The sequence below is a fragment of the Paroedura picta genome, chromosome 3 (assembly GCF_049243985.1).
Source record: "Paroedura picta isolate Pp20150507F chromosome 3, Ppicta_v3.0, whole genome shotgun sequence".
Classification (NCBI taxonomy): domain Eukaryota; kingdom Metazoa; phylum Chordata; class Lepidosauria; order Squamata; family Gekkonidae; genus Paroedura; species Paroedura picta.
In genome coordinates this window covers 16,550,635-16,568,042 of record NC_135371.1, presented here as the reverse complement: position 1 = coordinate 16,568,042, position 17,408 = coordinate 16,550,635, and positions in this window count along the sequence as shown.

The following is a 17,408-nucleotide window of genomic DNA, read 5'->3' as shown; positions in this document are numbered from 1 at the left end:
TACTCCCATCTCTATAGAAAATATTTGAACTTGTTAAATACACATTTTTCCTCAGAAAACAATAATGCTAGTCACAAAACCAACTGCAATTTCTGCCTACAAACCAACCAGAGGGTGGGGGGGAAAGAAAAAAACCAGATAGAGTTATTGCACTTGTGTTTTATTGATGACTATTTTAACTTAAGGTCTTTATTGTACTAGCATGCTAAGCCACGTAATTTGTAATTTTCTTCCCGCCCCAAGTGTTTATTTCTCCCACATATATATTTCATGTTACACAGAGGTAACGTTTATGACAGAACAATGCTATGAAAAGACCCTCAAACTTACTGAGGGCAAGCCTAGTGTGGATGAAATTTGGCCAGACCGCCTCTACTTCATTTCCCATGAACCCTTGACGCTTTGTTATGGCTTCCCAAAGGGTTTCATAACAGAATTAATCTGTAGTACAGCAGGACACAAAATGAGAGAATAAGGTAAAGTTAGCAACCAGCTCTTCACGTCACCCAAGAACTGCACAGAAGCTGCATTTCATGGGCCCACCTCAGGATCCACGAAAGAGCTTGGGACAGACACGACATCCCCGTGGCCGTCCGGCTGCTCGCTCAGCGGGAGTGATCGTGTCATTCCAAAGCAATTTCTTTTTATTTTTGTTAAGTCTTCCCCAGGCATGCAAGATAAATGTTCGGAGGCCTAGGTGCACCCACACATACTTAACTTCTCATGCCGGCCTGCCTTGCTTTTGAGATCAGAAGTGTCATCCCACAAGGAATTCATGGTGAAACGTGCCAAATCTAGGACAGTTCTAGAACGATGGGCAGGCTTCCATTTACTGGCACAGGGGTCTTCTGCAACTTGGCATCCTCAAGTATGTGAGCCTAACTAATGGGAAAGAGCAAACACTTTTGCACTCATGAGGCTCAGGGTCATAGAATCATAGAGTTGGAAGGGACCTCATGGATCATCTCGTCCAGGGGTAGTCAACCTGTGGTCCTCCAGATGTTCATGAACTACAATTCCCATGAGCCCCTGCCAGCGTTTGCTGGCAGGGGCTCATGGGAATTGTAGTTCATGAACATCTGGAGGACCACAGGTTGACTACCCCTGATCTAGTCGAGCCCGTTGCACTATGAAGTCATCATCAGTTTATGCAGCGGTCGCAGAAGACTGGGAAAGACCCCAGCCTGAATACTGTGGCATTGGGTGAAATATACTAATGGTCAGCAACCAAAAGGCAGTTCTTTAAATCTTCTGTACGCCCTTAGAGTCAGCATGAGAAACCAAATAGGCTGGAAAAGGGAAGCTGACAACCTATAATGTCATCCCTGGTCAGAAGAGCTCATGGTCTGACAGGAAGGCGCTCCCTAAACACAATATACCTAGAACCACATCTGCTAAACTTTAAACGCAATCTTAAGTATTTATATGGACTGCAAGGTCCTTTCACAAAAAGCAGGTGATTCTGTAAGGCTACTAGTCAGAAGGCCCTGACACACATTCCAGTCATTTTCAACCCTTGACTGGAAGGGACTTCTTACGGGAGGCAGCAATAAACTTCCCTATTGGTCATTACAGATACAGGCAAGCTGAGCGAGGATAGGAAAAGCCCTGGAAAAGCTTGCAAGTCACTCAGCAAAATAGAAAGAGATCAAGGTCACACAAAATCCCTGAACTTCTGTCTATGGACACAAGGTGGCGTCTATATGGAGGAGGAGGAGAGTTGGTTCTTATATGCCGCTTTTCTCTACCCGAAGGACTCTCAAAGCGGCTTACAGTCGCCTTCCCTTTCCTCTCCCCACAACAGACACCCTGTGAGGTGGGTGAGGCTGAGAGAGCCCTGATATCAGTCGAACAAAGTTTAATTCGAACAAAACTTGAGTCGAACAAAGTTTAATTCGGGTTAAAGCTGTCATGTGCATGCACAATTCATCAGATTAAGCAGTCCTAAAGTTTGAGTCCTGGACTCAAACTTCCTCTGATTGTTTCAGTCCAATGTGGCTACCCACCTGAATCTATGCGAGATAGTGTTCCTGTAGTGAGAGGGCAAGCAGCAAGTTTTTCTTCCTTTTAAGTCCCCCTCCTCCTGTTAATCTTACGGACACATGGCCATGTCTTGCGGGCAAAACTCCTTCCTAACACTCAGTCCGCTCAAGCCGAACACCAATCTCTACCATACCCCTGCACCCTGAAAAGGAGGAAGCTCACGCACGCCTTACGTGATTGGACTCTTCCTGCCCAGCTTGCAAGATGGCCTTATCCGCTTTGTGGCCAGCCGCTGCTGAAAGGATGCAGGCAGACCCAGCTCTGGTGGTTTCTCCTCAGGAAACAAGCCTCTATCTTTAGAGAGCAGGAGGAACATGACGAAACCCTGAGAAGGCATGCCACTGAACAGCTAGCTAACATTGCCAGTGGTTTCATCCATGGGCTGTTCCCTCTAGTACAGGGGTAGTCAACCTGTGGTCCTCTAGATGTTCATGGACTACAATTCCCATGAGCCCCTGCCAGCAAACGCTGGCAGGGGCTCATGGGAATTGTGGTACATGGACATCTGGAGGACCACAGGTTGACTACCCCTGCTCTAGTATATCCTGTTTTATGCATTCTCTCTGAGAACCAAATATTAGGAGTGTACTCCTCTTTATGGATAAATTTTGTAGAAATCTGGTAACAGCCTTCTTGGATCAGGCCAAAGATCTATGTAGGCCAGCACTGTCTCCAAAACAGCTACCAAGAGTAAATTCATAGTAAGGACATGACAGACATACCTAATACGGAATGGAACAGTGAAGAAAAGTAACATCCTTGTTCATTCTTTGCTGTTTCAGAGAACAAGGACTGATAAGCATAACCGCTACAAGTTTGACCAACGTTCTGAAAGCCCCATCTACGTTGGAGGTCATTTCAACACCCTTCAGCAGTTAAGTCCACCCACTGACCATACATTACACAAAGAAGATTACATGAACAGCCAGTTTGGGGTTGTGGTTAGTATGTCATACTAGGATCTGGGAGACCCAGGGGCAAACCCCTACTCTGCACGGAGGCTTGGTGGGTGACCATGGGCCAGTCATTTTCTTTCAGCCTAATCCATCTCACAGGGCTGACGTGAAGATTAAAAAATGAAAACAGGGAGAATTATGTAAATAGTTTTGGGTCTCCATTGGGGAGTGAAGTGGGATATTTACAACAAATTAAACAAAACAGCAGAGGGGCCTCATTTTTAGGACATTCCTTAGATTAATACCTGGCTGATAACTAGAATATTTTTGTTTGCTACCTGACCATTATGTTTATTTATTTACTTCAATTATACCCTTTTTCTCCACAAAGGGAACCTAAAATAGAATCATAGAGTTGGAAGGGACCTCCTAGGTCATCTAGTCCAACCCCCTGCACTGTGCAGGACACTCACAACCATATCACTAATCCACCGTAACCTGCCACTCCCTTGAACCTTCAGCCTCTCTGTCAGAATATTTACACTATTCTTTTCTCCGTTTTTTTCCTCACAGTAGCCCTGTGAAATAGGTTAGGCTGAGAACATGTGACTGGTCCAAGGTCATCTAGCAAGCTTCTGTGGCAGAGTAGAGATTCTCACCTGGGTCTCCTACATCCTCGTCTGACACTCTCTACACCACAGTGGCTCAGCCACAACAGCTTTCAGGTTTAGGAAATCCCTTCCCCCATTTGCAGTACACCAGTCTAGCACACAATTGGATAGCATATGAAGAATATCAAGGATCTTGGTTTTTAAAAGAACAAGTCTCTAGGTCTCATACTCCATACTTCGGACTATCACATTGATACTTCCTACCAAAATCCATTCCCCCAAGCTCCCCAACTCCCTTCCTGTCCCTTAAGCCAGAGAGACATGTTTTGCTGTCCTTATTGGTTGCCCATGTAGGATCCCCTTTGTCCTTTAATTTTGGCTGGATAGGAAAGCTTTTTAAATACCAGTTTGTGGCTCTGACAACCAGCAAAGCATTCACTTTTCCCCCTGCCCTCCCCTCATTCCCCTTCTTCTAAATAAATCGTAATCAACTTCGTATCAATAAAGTTAAAGGTATCCCCTGTGCAAGCACAGTCATGTCTGACCCTTGGGGTGACGCCCTCTAGTGTTTTCATGGCAGACTCAATACGGGGTGGTTTGCCAGTGCCTTTCCCAGTCATTACCGTTTACCCCCCAGCAAGCTGGGTACTCATTTTACCGACCTCGGAAGGATGGAAGGCTGAGTCAACCTTGAGCCGGCTGCTGGGATCAAACTCCCAGCTTCATGGGCAAAGCTTTGAGACTGCATGTCTGCTGCCTTACCACTCTGCGCCACAAGAGGCTCTTTCGTATCAATAAAAAAGCCTTATTCAGCTGTTTGCTCCCCTGCAGAAGCCATTTGTGAAACTGGCTGAGCTCCTGGGTCCTGTTGGGAGTTTCCGTGATAATTCACGGAGTGGGAGTTACTTTGGTTGATCATTCGTATTGTACATTATCTTTGAGTCTATGTAAAGAATGCAGATTGTTAATCAAAATGTTTGTATACCTTTTCCAATTGCATAATAATTTTGGCACTTGATATTTCTTTGTGGCGAGTTTATTCCTCTCTAAGCCAGAAAAAAAGCAGCAAGCAACCACCAGGAGAGCAGCGCAGGAGAGCAGGAGACGAAATCCAAGGGCAGCTGGAATGCTAAGACAAAAACAGCTGCTTTTGGGATTCCGTTGCCCGCTATCTCGCCATCAAGGGAGCCGGTCAGCAGCCAGGGTGGGGACGGAGCCTTAACTGCAGAAGGCCGAGTCTCAGGACAGCAAGGGACTTGCCAGTGTGAGCCTGGGAGGACAATCCCACCAACGGACCGACCGATCTTTTGCACAGCAAGAGTGGAACCAGGATGCTCAGGCCCTGTAAAAAGAGAAAGCCAGACTCAATTATTAAATCCTTCTGCAGATTCCTTCTCTGCAAAGAACGCCTCCCCCAGCAGGAGGCACAATTTCCCCTAGAAGCGACAAGGGGTTTGAGTTGCTGAATTGCCACCCAAAATGTACTGCCAAAATGTACTGCCAAAATGTACTGCCAAAATGTACTGCCAAAATGTACTGCCAAAATGTACTTATTTGGACAAGAAGCTGGTGAGATTGAGGGCATTTTTAAAACGATGCTCAGGTAGGCATATGTATCAGCCACTCACCTGGATGCTGTGTTTATTCTGCCCGGAGGGTCAGGCATAGCACAGCTCCTGGGCAAGAGCAAATTGTGACAGGTGGAGTATAGCCCTGGGTAACCTTCTTGAACCTCCTGTCAAACCACCACTTTGTTTGGTGCCCTTTGTTTCTGTTGGCATTGTGCGCTATAGCTTTGGAATGTGCTTTAGGTTATTTGTTGCTTTACTATTCCAACCGACCCAACAGCATCTGCTGGTTCCCCCCTCAGGCACCCCCTCCATGACCGGAAGCAGCCTGACCTCCCTGGGGGCTTCTATTTGAAGCCACTGTTAGATTGTTGATACGTTATTTATGACTGTGTTATTTGTTTAGACTGTTCTATGTATTACCTCTATGTTTTATGTGAACCGCTGCGAGCCATATAGGAGGGCGGTATAAAAATCTAATAAATAGTAAATAGTAAATGGTAAATGGTAAATAATAAATGATGATAATGCTGGTAGTCAGAAAACCAGGATAAAAATTATTTCAATAAATGTCCGGGTACTTTGGTCTTTGTGGTTCAACTAGGGCTCCCCACCCACCCGCCACCATTATCTCTTGATGTCCACTTGTCCCCCCAACCAGCTAACCATCTTCCCCTCATCATGATCTCCCACTTGTACCCAAGAGCTGGAGCAGCCAATGCCTCCTCGAGTATCAAAAAACAGTCTGGAAAACTGAACATGCCCAATACATCTTCCCAACCTGCACTGCCTTTAAAGATACTCAGGGAAAGAGTATTTATTAGCTGCTGAGGCAGGGCTTCGAATAGGTCAACAAGGCTGGGGAAGGCTGCCACTCTTTAAAAGACACAACCACACTTTTGCTCACTGTAGAGCTGGCCATGTGGTTTGACACTCCAGTTACTAGCTTGTGCATCACACTTAGTTCGCAAGTCTGCTTCAGCTGAAAAGGACCAGCAGCCTCCTCATGAATTAAGAACCGTCCATCTGGAAGGGCATGAAGGAAGCCTCTGAATCTACACTGCTTTGAAGGCTTCCAAAGGCCATAGAGACTGGTGGAAGACAACCATTTGTGATCCCAACCTACTTTCCAATCATTATAGGTTTCCCTCTTTGAATTACAGAAGTGGGGAATGTTTCAATGCAGCATATGGCAACAGGTTGTGGCAACCCTGTCCAACAAATGCTGAACCGTTTTCTCTCCTGCCACCAGTCACAGACGACTCCCCCCCTCCCCCTCATTTCCTGGAAGCTCCCAGGAGACACAGAAGTAGGTGGCTCTCTTCTGTACCCTTAATCTTCCTGCTGCTTGTTGCCACCCAATTCCTCACAGCTATTATGCCCACGGGGTGCAGCAGGGCTGAAACTTCAGCCAACCAAGAGGTGGATCAGACAGGGTCAAATTTCAAATCTTTTATTGCTATTAGACTTCCTTGTAACCCTTTCCTTTGCAGAGCAGATGTGTGCATTGTATTAACCAGAGAACAGGGGAGGAAAGAATAACGTAGGGTGAGTCTCATGGGGGGCCAGGGGGTGAGGCGAGGATCTTGTTCAAAAGCCATTTTTTTAAGGTGGATTAAAAAAAAAAAACCCTAATCTGTCCTTGAAAGAGAAGGGCAGGTTACATTTAAAAAGATGCACCCATACACTAGGAATGTATAAAACAGCAAGACAAAACCAGCCATTCAAATCAACTCCCACAATATGTTTTCCCACACAGTACAAAACAAGAGACCAAGGTGGTCTTACCTATGGATGCAGCTGCCCATACAAAAGTGGTTGGTTTGATCTGTTTTTTATACTGTTAGAACAATTTCGATGTACCGTATGTTTCCAACTTCACTGGTTCTATGTACACCGCCCCAAGACGTAATAGTAAGGGGCGGTATATAAATTAGATTAGTGATCCCCAACCTGTGGGCCTCGGACCACATGTGGTCCTTCGACTAATTGGAGGTGGGCCCCGAAGGATGCCTTCTCCCCCCCCCCCGGCCCTTTGCTTCATCCCCCCGGCCCTTTACAACACACTTTGGGTGTCATTGTCTCCCGTCACTCTCAGATGGGACTGTCTCGTTGCAGAGAAACAAGCTCAGGGTTCCCATTGATTTGTCATTGTCATGAGTTAAAATGTCCATGAAAATAAAATGTTCCTTATGTTCATTGTTGTGGCATGTCTGTATCTTATTTTGAAGGGATGTTTAAACATTAGCATAGCAATCAGAGAGCGTTAGGGCAGTGGTTGTGAGTAGAGGAGTAAACTACCCCCAACCCCACCAGGCCTCAGTAAAATTGTCAAGCATTGAGTGGTCCCAGGTGATAAAAAGGTTGGGGACCACTGAATTAGATGACTAAATAAATAAAATAAAATGAGTACCAACTTTTGTCAGATGATATCCCTCCCCAAGAGTTGCCCTCCCCGAGTTGTTTCAAGTCTTCTGCACCCTACACTTTTTTTGCTGTTATCACCTGTGCACATTTTTAAAAGAGCCCCCACCATTTAGAAAAGAGAGTGATCGTTTCTTAATTATCGACTGGTTAATTTAAGATAAACCTTAATGTCTTTTGTTACACTGCTGGGGGAAAGCACACATACAAAATTCAGAGAGGGGGCTCAGGTGGAAAATTAACAGAATCCCCCCTTCCGAATTGTTACCTGTAGTGCTTCTTGCCCCCCCCCCCACACACACATTAAGAGTAAGAGGCAAACATGGCCGCCACCCGTTCCTGAGGTACAAAACAAATGTTGATAACATCCATACATAGAAACAGTTCTGACTCACCATCCATCCTCACTCCTTCCAGATAGAATAAATAGGTCTGAATGGGCATGGGGCCAAGGGCCAAGCCAAAAAAAATCATTTAAATACCCATTGGTCAGAAGGAAATTGTTTTTCCCCGTTCCATGAGCTAACACCCTTTAACTTTTAATTATTACTGCATGCCACCTTGAGCCAAGGGGAAATGAGCGGTATAAATATTTTAATAAACATAACTAAATTAGTAACATTTATCCATCTCCCAACGGTGATGACTCCTCGAAACCGTGACCTAAGAAGGATGGGATGAAACTGGCCTATTGAGAACGTACCAACCATTTCTTCAGTCCACCGTTGGGATTGAGTCACATTGCTCTAGAAACAATAGAAGTCAAAACTGTCAGAAGTCCCCCACCCTAGCAGGGTTGAGGCTTTATACCAAGTGATCCCATGCCCCAGTCTGGGGCCCTCCCTGCCCACTTCCTTTTTTTGCTCGCTGGGTGTTCCTTCTCTTAATTCTTTGTCTCTTCTGCCCTTGTCAAGACTCCTCTTCCTCCTTCAGCCTACCAGTATTTCAGCTTCAAGTTGCCTACTCTGCACCTTTCCTTCAGCTGTGTTCTCACCCTTCAACTCTCTATCATCTAGGACAGGGATAGTCAAACTGCGGCCCTCCAGATGTCCATGGACTATAATTCCCAGGAGCCCCCTGCCAGTATTTGCTGGCAGGGGGCTCCTGGGAATTGTAGTCCATGGACATCTGGAGGGCCGCAGTTTGACTACCCCTGATCTAGGATCTCTTAGCCAATCCTCACGGATCAACTCTTTTCCTTAAGGCCTGGCCAATGGGCACTTTCTTCTTCATGCACAGAAGCTGAAGGACAAACATTGCAGCAGGATAGCCCAAGTGGGTCGCCCTGTTGGTCTGAATTAGCACAACAAAAATAGAGTCCAATAGCACCTTTAAGACCAACAAATCATAGAGTTGGAAGGGGCCATACAGGCCATCTAGTCCAACCCCCTGCTCAACTCAAGGATCAGCCCAAAGATTTATTGGAGGCGTGAGCTTTCGAGGGAATGCACTAAGAAGTCTGAGGAAGAGTGCATGCACTCGAAAGCTCACGCCTAGAATGAATCTTTGTTGGTCTTAAAGGTGCTGTTGCAGTGTTGTTCCCAAAGAATCTAGAACATTCATGTACATTCCATTCCTGCTCAAATCATGTGCGAGGTTCCATTGCCCCTGACACAATGCAATACGGATGATCTTACAGGCCTTGGAGGAGTTTCGTTCATGTTAATAAGAGGGCAGCAAACAATTATCGCATAATCTTTTTTTAAAGGCAACACAGTAATGGCAAGTGTCCCCATCCACTCTCTTTCTGCTCAGGTCCCAGGAAAAGTCCCTGTAATAGGCCAAGACCCAGAAACTTGCCAGGCTCATAATTTAAACTTATAAGGACAAAAACAGTATTTTCATTACCAGGGAAAGATTTACAAGCAATATTTGGATCCTGAACAGATACTGGCAGACCCCCTTCAGGACTTAGCAGATTGTATTGGGGTAGTTTGCTTCCGCCATTTTCTGGGTCACTATATGGATTGTTATTGTTTTAATGGGGGTTTTATGGGATAATTGTTTATGGTTTTAATTGTTAGCTGCCTCGAGGTGACAAAAGTCGTGACAGGCGGGATATAAATTCAAGTATAAATAAATAAATAAGGAATGACTTAGCAGAGACTGTTCCATAGATCTTGTTTGTTATTTTGATAGGGGGGGGGAGACGGTGGGCATTGGAGAGGATGGCATGCCCCTGTGGCATGCAACATGCGGCCTGTAGCCACACACAACCTGGTGGACTAATGTTATATGTGCCACTTATGGGGAGGAAGGGGAGATCAGAATATCAACTCTTTTCTGGGGAGTTTAGTCCCATCCACTGATCCCCTTGTTGCATCTTTCACTCCGCCCAGGTTAAGATTCAAATGGGTAGCCCTGTTGGCCTGTAGCACAATAAAATCAGAGTCCAGTAGCACCTTTAAGACCAACAAAGATTTATTCAAGCCGTGAGCTTTCGAGTGCTTGGTCTTAAAGGTGCTACTGGACTCCGATTTTATTCTGCCCAGGTTGTGGCCCTGCCATGTGCTCCTCCTGCGTGGCAAACTCTGAAGTAGGCAGCTCTCATCACTGTGGCACATCAAGGATGCTCACGGAAAGGTGCCTGCCAGTCCCCTGTACAGCAGTTGCCCTCTAATGCCCAGCCAATTTCCATGCTCTGCACCATAAGCATGTGCGATTGATGGGCTGGTGCCTGCACGGTTCTAGGAGAGGTGTTATCAGTCACACCCCACCCTTTCTAAGAGGCACAGCCTACACCGCAGAGTTTCTTCCTGCTTCCTACTGGGCAAGAGCTGCGGCTTCTGTCAGGTGCAGAGGCTGCAAGCTTATGCACACTTATTTGGGAGCAAACACCACTGAGCCCCATGACACAATTCCCAGGAAGTGTGCACAGGCTTGGGTGATAATTAGAAGCAGAGTCAAAGAACACTGGACTTAGTCCAAGCTCTCACCCATCCAGAACTACTCACCCTACGCAGAATTTCCATTTCGGAAAGGACTCCTACACAATCTTGATACATTCCCACAAGATCAAAGGGCCGTTTGGAGGATTTTGCATGGATTTTTAAAACTAGAGAAATAGAGGGAAGGAGAGAGACAGAGAGGGGAAGTGTATCTATTTCCTCTTTTTAAAAGCCCACATGCCAGATCTCTGAACTGCATTGTGAGATAGACACAAGCAGCCTCTGGATTGTGACCAGTGGGTCCCATCTGTGGCCGCTGCTCACAACCCCACAGCTCCGCTCTCATTTTGATGCATCTGTGCAATTCTGACATGCCTGAATCTCACCACTATGGCTGTGAATTCTAATTCAAGGAGTCACAATTCAGCCCATGGACTGCGGCTTGCAACAACGTTAAGTGATCGCCCCTTCTTGATGGCTTTGCTATGGGTCTTAAATGGTCACCAGACACACAGATATATGTAGACCTCACTGAGGCCGGTGGATGGCTACAGCTGTCCAACAAGAATAAATGTTCCCAGGATCGGAAAGGCCTGCCGGAGGGAGAGAAACATGGCAAACAACCACAGTCCTTGTATTCCCACACACACATCCCATTCGATCCACAACTACTTCAATGTTAGACCCAATGTGTTCAAAGTTCTAGAAAAGTGACTTCACATTTTGTAGGCTTAATAAAGCTAAACCGCTCAAGCTTGTCTTTGAAGAGAACATCGAAGAGGACAGAAGTGAAAGCAGGCGGCTGATCTGACTTCCTTGCTATCTGGCTTTTATAAACAAAACCTCCATCCACCAAAAAGGGACATTTCCCTTTCTGAATGAGCAGCAGAGTGCAGGTGGGGCTGCGCAGAAGAGTGGGGGGGGGGCTCTCCGAAAGGGCTTGCTGGCTTGAACTGTTGCAGAAACCCCACAGTAGACGCCCACATGCCCTGCTAACCATCCCACACCCAGAGGGAGGGAAAGTAAAAGTATTTCCTTACCGTATTAATCTTCTCTCCAAAAGGTCTGCTGTCGCTATACCCATTTTACAGACCCTCTCCTCGAGGGCACGATCGGCGCTGAGCCTCGGGAGCAGGGGTAGTCAAACGGCGGCCCTCCAGATGTCCATGGACCACAATTCCCATGAGCCCCTGCCAGCAAAAGCTGGCAGGGGCTCATGGGAATTGTAGTCCATGGACATCTGGAGGGCCGCCGTTTGACTACCCCCGAGTTTCTCCCTTCCTCCCTCTCCTAACCTCACGCAGGGATGAAAAAGGAAGCATCTTCTGGTACGGAGAAGCGAAAGGCATCGGGAGGGCGGCTGCACCGACCTCCAGGTTTGCTTTCAGCGCATACCAACGCCCTGGGGGACACTCCCCATCGGCTGAGGACATGCCCGGTTAGAGAAGAAGCTGCACCTGTTGCATTTTTGCCTGCCAGCCTCCAAAGCACGGGAGACGGGGTGGAAGCAGAGGAAGCCCTTTAGGCAAAGAGGAGGAGTACATACCACTCGGCTTCTCCTGCCGTCCGGCGATTGCATCGCTTCCCTCCAAAAGCGCTCTCGGCCACCACGCCTTTGCAACGCTCCCCCCCCCCCCCAGCCCCGCTCTACTCCTGCCCAGCTTGCACGCGGCTGCTCTGATAGACTGCAGCTCCTCCACGGGGCGGCCCCGGCCACGCATCCCCCGGCGGCTAAAGCTAAGCCAGCCGCGTGTCCCACTCCTGCCGCCAGTCCCGGGAAGGGGGCGGCCACGCGCCCAACTGAGCGCCGCGCGGGGCAGAGGCGAGAAGTCTCCAGGCTGCTCCCGCCGCTTGCTCGCCCGACGGGGAGGCTGAGGCAGGGGCACGAGGCTGGGCGCGTGGGCGCGCTCCCTGCCACCGCCCAGCCTTGCCCCAAGCTGCGCCCCCGGCCCTCGTGCCGCTTTATGCGGAGAAGGACCGCGCATTCCCCCCTTCCTTCCCCCGAGGGGGAGGCGCGCTCGGCCAATCAGGGCCCGTGGCAGGCTGGAATCCCCCCTCCTCCTCCTCCTCCTCGTCGTCGTCTTTCCACCCCAAACTTCTCCTTTTCTCCGCCGCGGCAGCTGCGCCTGGCCGCCTCCCCGCCAGTTTCGCTTTTGCTATTACTCGGCGTCGAGGCGTCAGGCCCGCCCGGGAAACGTCACGTTGCCAACCCCCCGAGGCCTGGCTGGGACTTTGGCTGCCCGGTGGAGGGCGCTGGGCGGCGGCGGGGCCAGGTGCTCCGTGGTGTGCTTAGGGCCAGATTTGGGGAGGGCGAAGCTGGGCGGCGTTTCAGGAGCCTGGCTGAAGGGGAGGGTGGGCAGGACCCCCGGCGCCACCTGCCTGGAGCGCCTTCTTCGACAGTGGGTGAAAAGGTTTCAATACGGCCAATCCGTAAGAACAAGCCGAATAGGCGCGCAAGGTGGATCTCGAAAGGCAGGCTTGCAAAACTTGTTATTAAACTGTTGTTTTATTGTTTAATAACTCTTGTTGTTAAACTCTAGTCTCCAGAGCAGTACGCGAAGCACTAAGATTGGATTCCAGTGGGGAGCCGTGTGGGTCTGAAGTGTAGCGCAACAAAATTCGAGGCCGATGGCCTCACAAAGACCCACAAAGATTTATTCAAGGTGTGAGCCTTTGTGTGCAGGGACACCTCCTCAGACAATGGAAGAGGGATTTACTCCTTTGCTACTAATTTACTTTCTCGTTATATCTACTCTTTAAGATCCCTGGTCCATTGTCTGAGGAAGGGTGCCTGCACATGGAAGCTCATGCCTTGAATAAATCTTTGAGGGTCTGAAAGGTGCCAGTGGACTCAAATTTTGTTGAACTGAGATTGGAGTCTGGGAGCCCATTAGAGACCAACAAGATTTTTGGAGTGCAAGCTGTGGAGAGTCCAAGCTCCGTCAGTCAAATACACGGCTGACTTAACGCATGGGCTCTTGCCCAAAGGCCCCATGAGCATAGGGGCCCCCTGCTAATCTGTGTATGTTAAGTGACTTGCCATAAATAAATACTATGCAGCAGTCTAGACTATACTAAACTATAAAATAATGTTTGCTGCAATGTTATTGTGTCACAAATGGACACTTGGCTTACTGAATATTATTGTGTTTTATTGTTCAAATGTTTTATCATGTTGATTTGTTGCTGCTGTACAGCATGTTTTTAATGTTTTAACACCAGGCTTGTTGAAGTGCCAATAAAATAAATATATGTTTAATATTATCGACCATTTGCTTTTTATTCCTGGGAGTGGTTGTCATAGGGGCCCTAGCACACTGGTTTGCTCGAGGGCCCATAATGCTGTGAAGACCGCCCTGGTCAGATACAAGAGACTTGTCTGAGGAACGCAGTATTGGCTCTCAAAACCTTGTGCCCAGAACATCTGGTTGGTCTCTAAAGGTACCACTGGACTTGGATCTAGCTATTAAACTACATATGGAATAACGTTCTGTGTGGAATACGTAAGAATCTTTTTGTGGAAGTAGATGAAAAGAGCTAGAGGCTTAGTGAGGGCAGCGGGCTAGGCAAAGGAAGCTGCAGCAGCTGCTCGCTGGTCTTGTGCCTGCAGCGTTAAAGCCTAGTCAGTCACTGACTATTATGGGCAAGAGGAGGGGAAAACGGGAGACTCCCCCAGATATTTATCAGTTGAGCCAGCAACAAAGATATGATTCACCAGGGTGGAACCTGAAGCTGGTAGACAGCATCTGAGGGTGAAAAACCTGCTCCTTGTCTCCATAATCTCTGCCAGGGCTTGTAAAAACCTACTAGGAGGCTTTAAAATGGGTGTTTGCCAGACTTCTGTTGAAATGCCATCCTCAGACGTCATGGATTTGGTCACAACCAATTTCAAAATTGCCGTTCTTGGGGAAAGTTCTGGAAAATGGCGGTGACAAAGCAACTCCAGGTCTTCTTGGATGAAACCATTTATCCCTTTCTGTCTGCAGTCTGGCCCAATCATGGTACATAACCCACCTTGGTTGCCCTGATAGATTATTTACATTGGTCTGATGTCTCTCTCTCTCTCTCTCTCTCTCTCTCTCTCTCTCTGTTGGTTATCCTGAACGTCTCTGATAGGCTCAATTCTGGATTGCCTGGCAGGAATTGACTTGGAGGGCAGGTTCTGGAAGGGGTTGCTGGGGGATTTCCATTCTGCTCAATTATCTGTGGTTTACTGGGTATCTCAAAGATCCACCTTGTCCCCAGTGTAGTTTAACAAGTGTATGCAATGGGAGATTTCATTCAACAGCTGGGGAAACGTTCGTCATAAGTGCTTTAGGCTGATTCTGCATTAAGCAAGGGGTTAGATTTAGACGGCCTGTATGGCCCCTTCCAACTCCGTGATTCTGTGATTTGGGCAAACTACCACCAGTATGCGGCTGACAATCAGGGCTCTAGCTCTCTCTCTCCCCCCTCTCCATTAGAGCTGACGAAGGTGATGAAAATAGCAAATGGCTGTTTTGAAGCAGTGAAGGACTGGATGAAGGTGAGTACGTTGGATATATGGAAACAACCCAGACAAGAAGGAAGCGCTGAAGGTTGGGAATGGAGCTGATGCAGGAAAAGGTGCTCATCCTTTTCTGAATGTGGTTTTTCTCCCCCTGGAAGGTTCCGTGCGCTCCTGGATATTTGACTCTCCTTGGATAGAGAGGTGACAGAAGTTGCAAGGAATAGTTTTTATCAGCTGGTGGTTCTCTAGCGGTGGAAAGCTGGCCTGATCACTCATGCACAAGCCTTTATAATGCTTTTATAATGTCTAGATCAGTGGTCCCCAACCCCCGGTCCGGATACCGGGACCGGGCCACGGCTCCTCCTCGTCCTCCTCCCCGGCTGCTGCCTCGGGGGCTGCCCTGCCACTCTGCCACCAGCTCACCTTTGGTGTTCTCTGGCGGCCGCCATGGCTGGAGCAGCGCCCCCCAGTGGGCGGCAGAAAGTCAGGGGCTCCGGCAGGAAAGCAAGCGGATCAGGGGCTCAGGCCGCAGCGATGCCCCTCAGCAAAAGACTACCTCCCCTGAGCTTCAGTAAAACTGTCAAGCATTGACCGGTCTCTGGTGATAAAAAGGTTAGGGACCACTGGTCTAGACTGTAAAAGGTCTGCCCTTGATGACAGCACAGAAACTTAGCAGGTTCAGAATGCAATTGCTGGAGTTGTAACTGGAATTTACCACAGCATATAAGTCCAGTGCTTTCCCAAAGATATGGCTTTCTGGTGTATTTCTCTAGTTCATGTTCTGACCTTCAAGACCCCAAACCAGCAATGGTAAACCTTTTAGAGACCGAGTGCCCAAACTGCAACCCAAAACCCACTTATTTATCGCAAAGTGCCAACACGGCAAATTAACCTGAATACTGAGGTTTTAGTTTAGAAGAAACAACTCACACATTAACATCTTTTGCCTAAAAAGAAAAACACAATAACTGAGTCCTTTGTTGTTGGGCTATTTATTTTTAGGTTTTGTCCCTTCCCCCCCCTGCACCTTTCTCTTCCTTCTTCACCTTTGCTCTGTTGAGGGGAGATGGCAAGGCCAGGCGGGCAGCAGTGTGTGGCATCTCTGGCAGAGTCTGGCCCAGCTCTGCTCTCCCCGGACTCCATTCAGCGCAGCATTCCCGCTCCTGCCAATGCTTGTAAGCCAGCCCAGTTGAGTGACCTGAGCCAGCCAATCACTTCCTGGGCCAGGGAACACATGGGAGGAGTCCTCCCTGTCCTCTAGCCTGACCTCGTGCAGGCTGACTCAGCGGACCCTGTGCTGGGGCGACGTGCTCATGCCCACAGAGAGGGCTCTGAGTGCCACCTCTGGCATGTGGGTAATAGGTTCACCACCACTGCTCTAAACAGTTGGGATCCAAAAATCACCTCCACCTTTGCCAGTCTGCTTGCAATCAGTGGATGGGTTCTTCCTGAAGGAATCTACCTTGTTTGATGAACAACCAAAGGAGATGTGTTTCCTGCATTCTGCAGGGGGTTGGACTAGATGACCCTGGGGGTCGTTTCCAACTCTATTATTCTATGGGGGTGTTGTCAGCGGTTACTTTTAGTTTATTTCTAGTAAGGCCTCATGGGAGAAGGCTGTGTTGCAAAGGCTCTGATTTAGGGGGTACTCCGTGAGGAGGGACGGTGAGATGGTATAGCCCAATTACATCAGATCTGGAAAGCTAAGCGGGGACACTACTTGGTTGGGAGACCACCATGGCAGGCTCTGCAGTGGACGTCAATGGCAAGCCACTCTGTTTCCACTTGCAATAGCTCTTTGCTGGGGTTACTGTAAGCAGATTGTGACTTGATGGCTCTTCAGTATGCATTTGCGGTGTATGTTTTGTGTAGCTGGATTTGGGGTGGTATTTTTGGTTCTGCTGCTGATACAAAACTGTGCTGTTTGTCCTCTGGGGTTCTGCCAGGGCAGTACTCTTGTGCTTTCAGAGATAATAACTTGTGTTTCTAAACACACATGACAAGATTCCTTCTTAATGGGGGAGTCTGCAAGTGGCACTGTGGAGTGTAGGACTAGGATCTAGGAGAGCCAGGTTCAAATCCTGTATTTGCTATAGAAGCTTGCTGGGTGACCTTGAGCTTGTCACACTCAAACATACACAGGCTAACCTACCTTACAGGGTTGTTGTGATCATAAAATGAAAGCATGGAAACTATTACATACCTAAACACGGAGGAAGGGCGGGATAAAAATGTAACAGAAATGCAGGGATATAAAGTAGATTTGATGCTGACCTCATTTCCTACACACCAACATGTCTTGCTCCGCCCATAAGATTTTGTGCCTAAATTAGTTATATTGATGCAAGCAAGCAAAGGGAAGTCATCCATACCCCCCTAAGGGTCCTCAGGCAGAAATCCTATATTCTGGAAATAAGTTCTGTATAATAAAGTAGCCCTTACTCACACATAGACCTTCTCCCTTTTTGTATTCTCTCCAGCTCTATGAT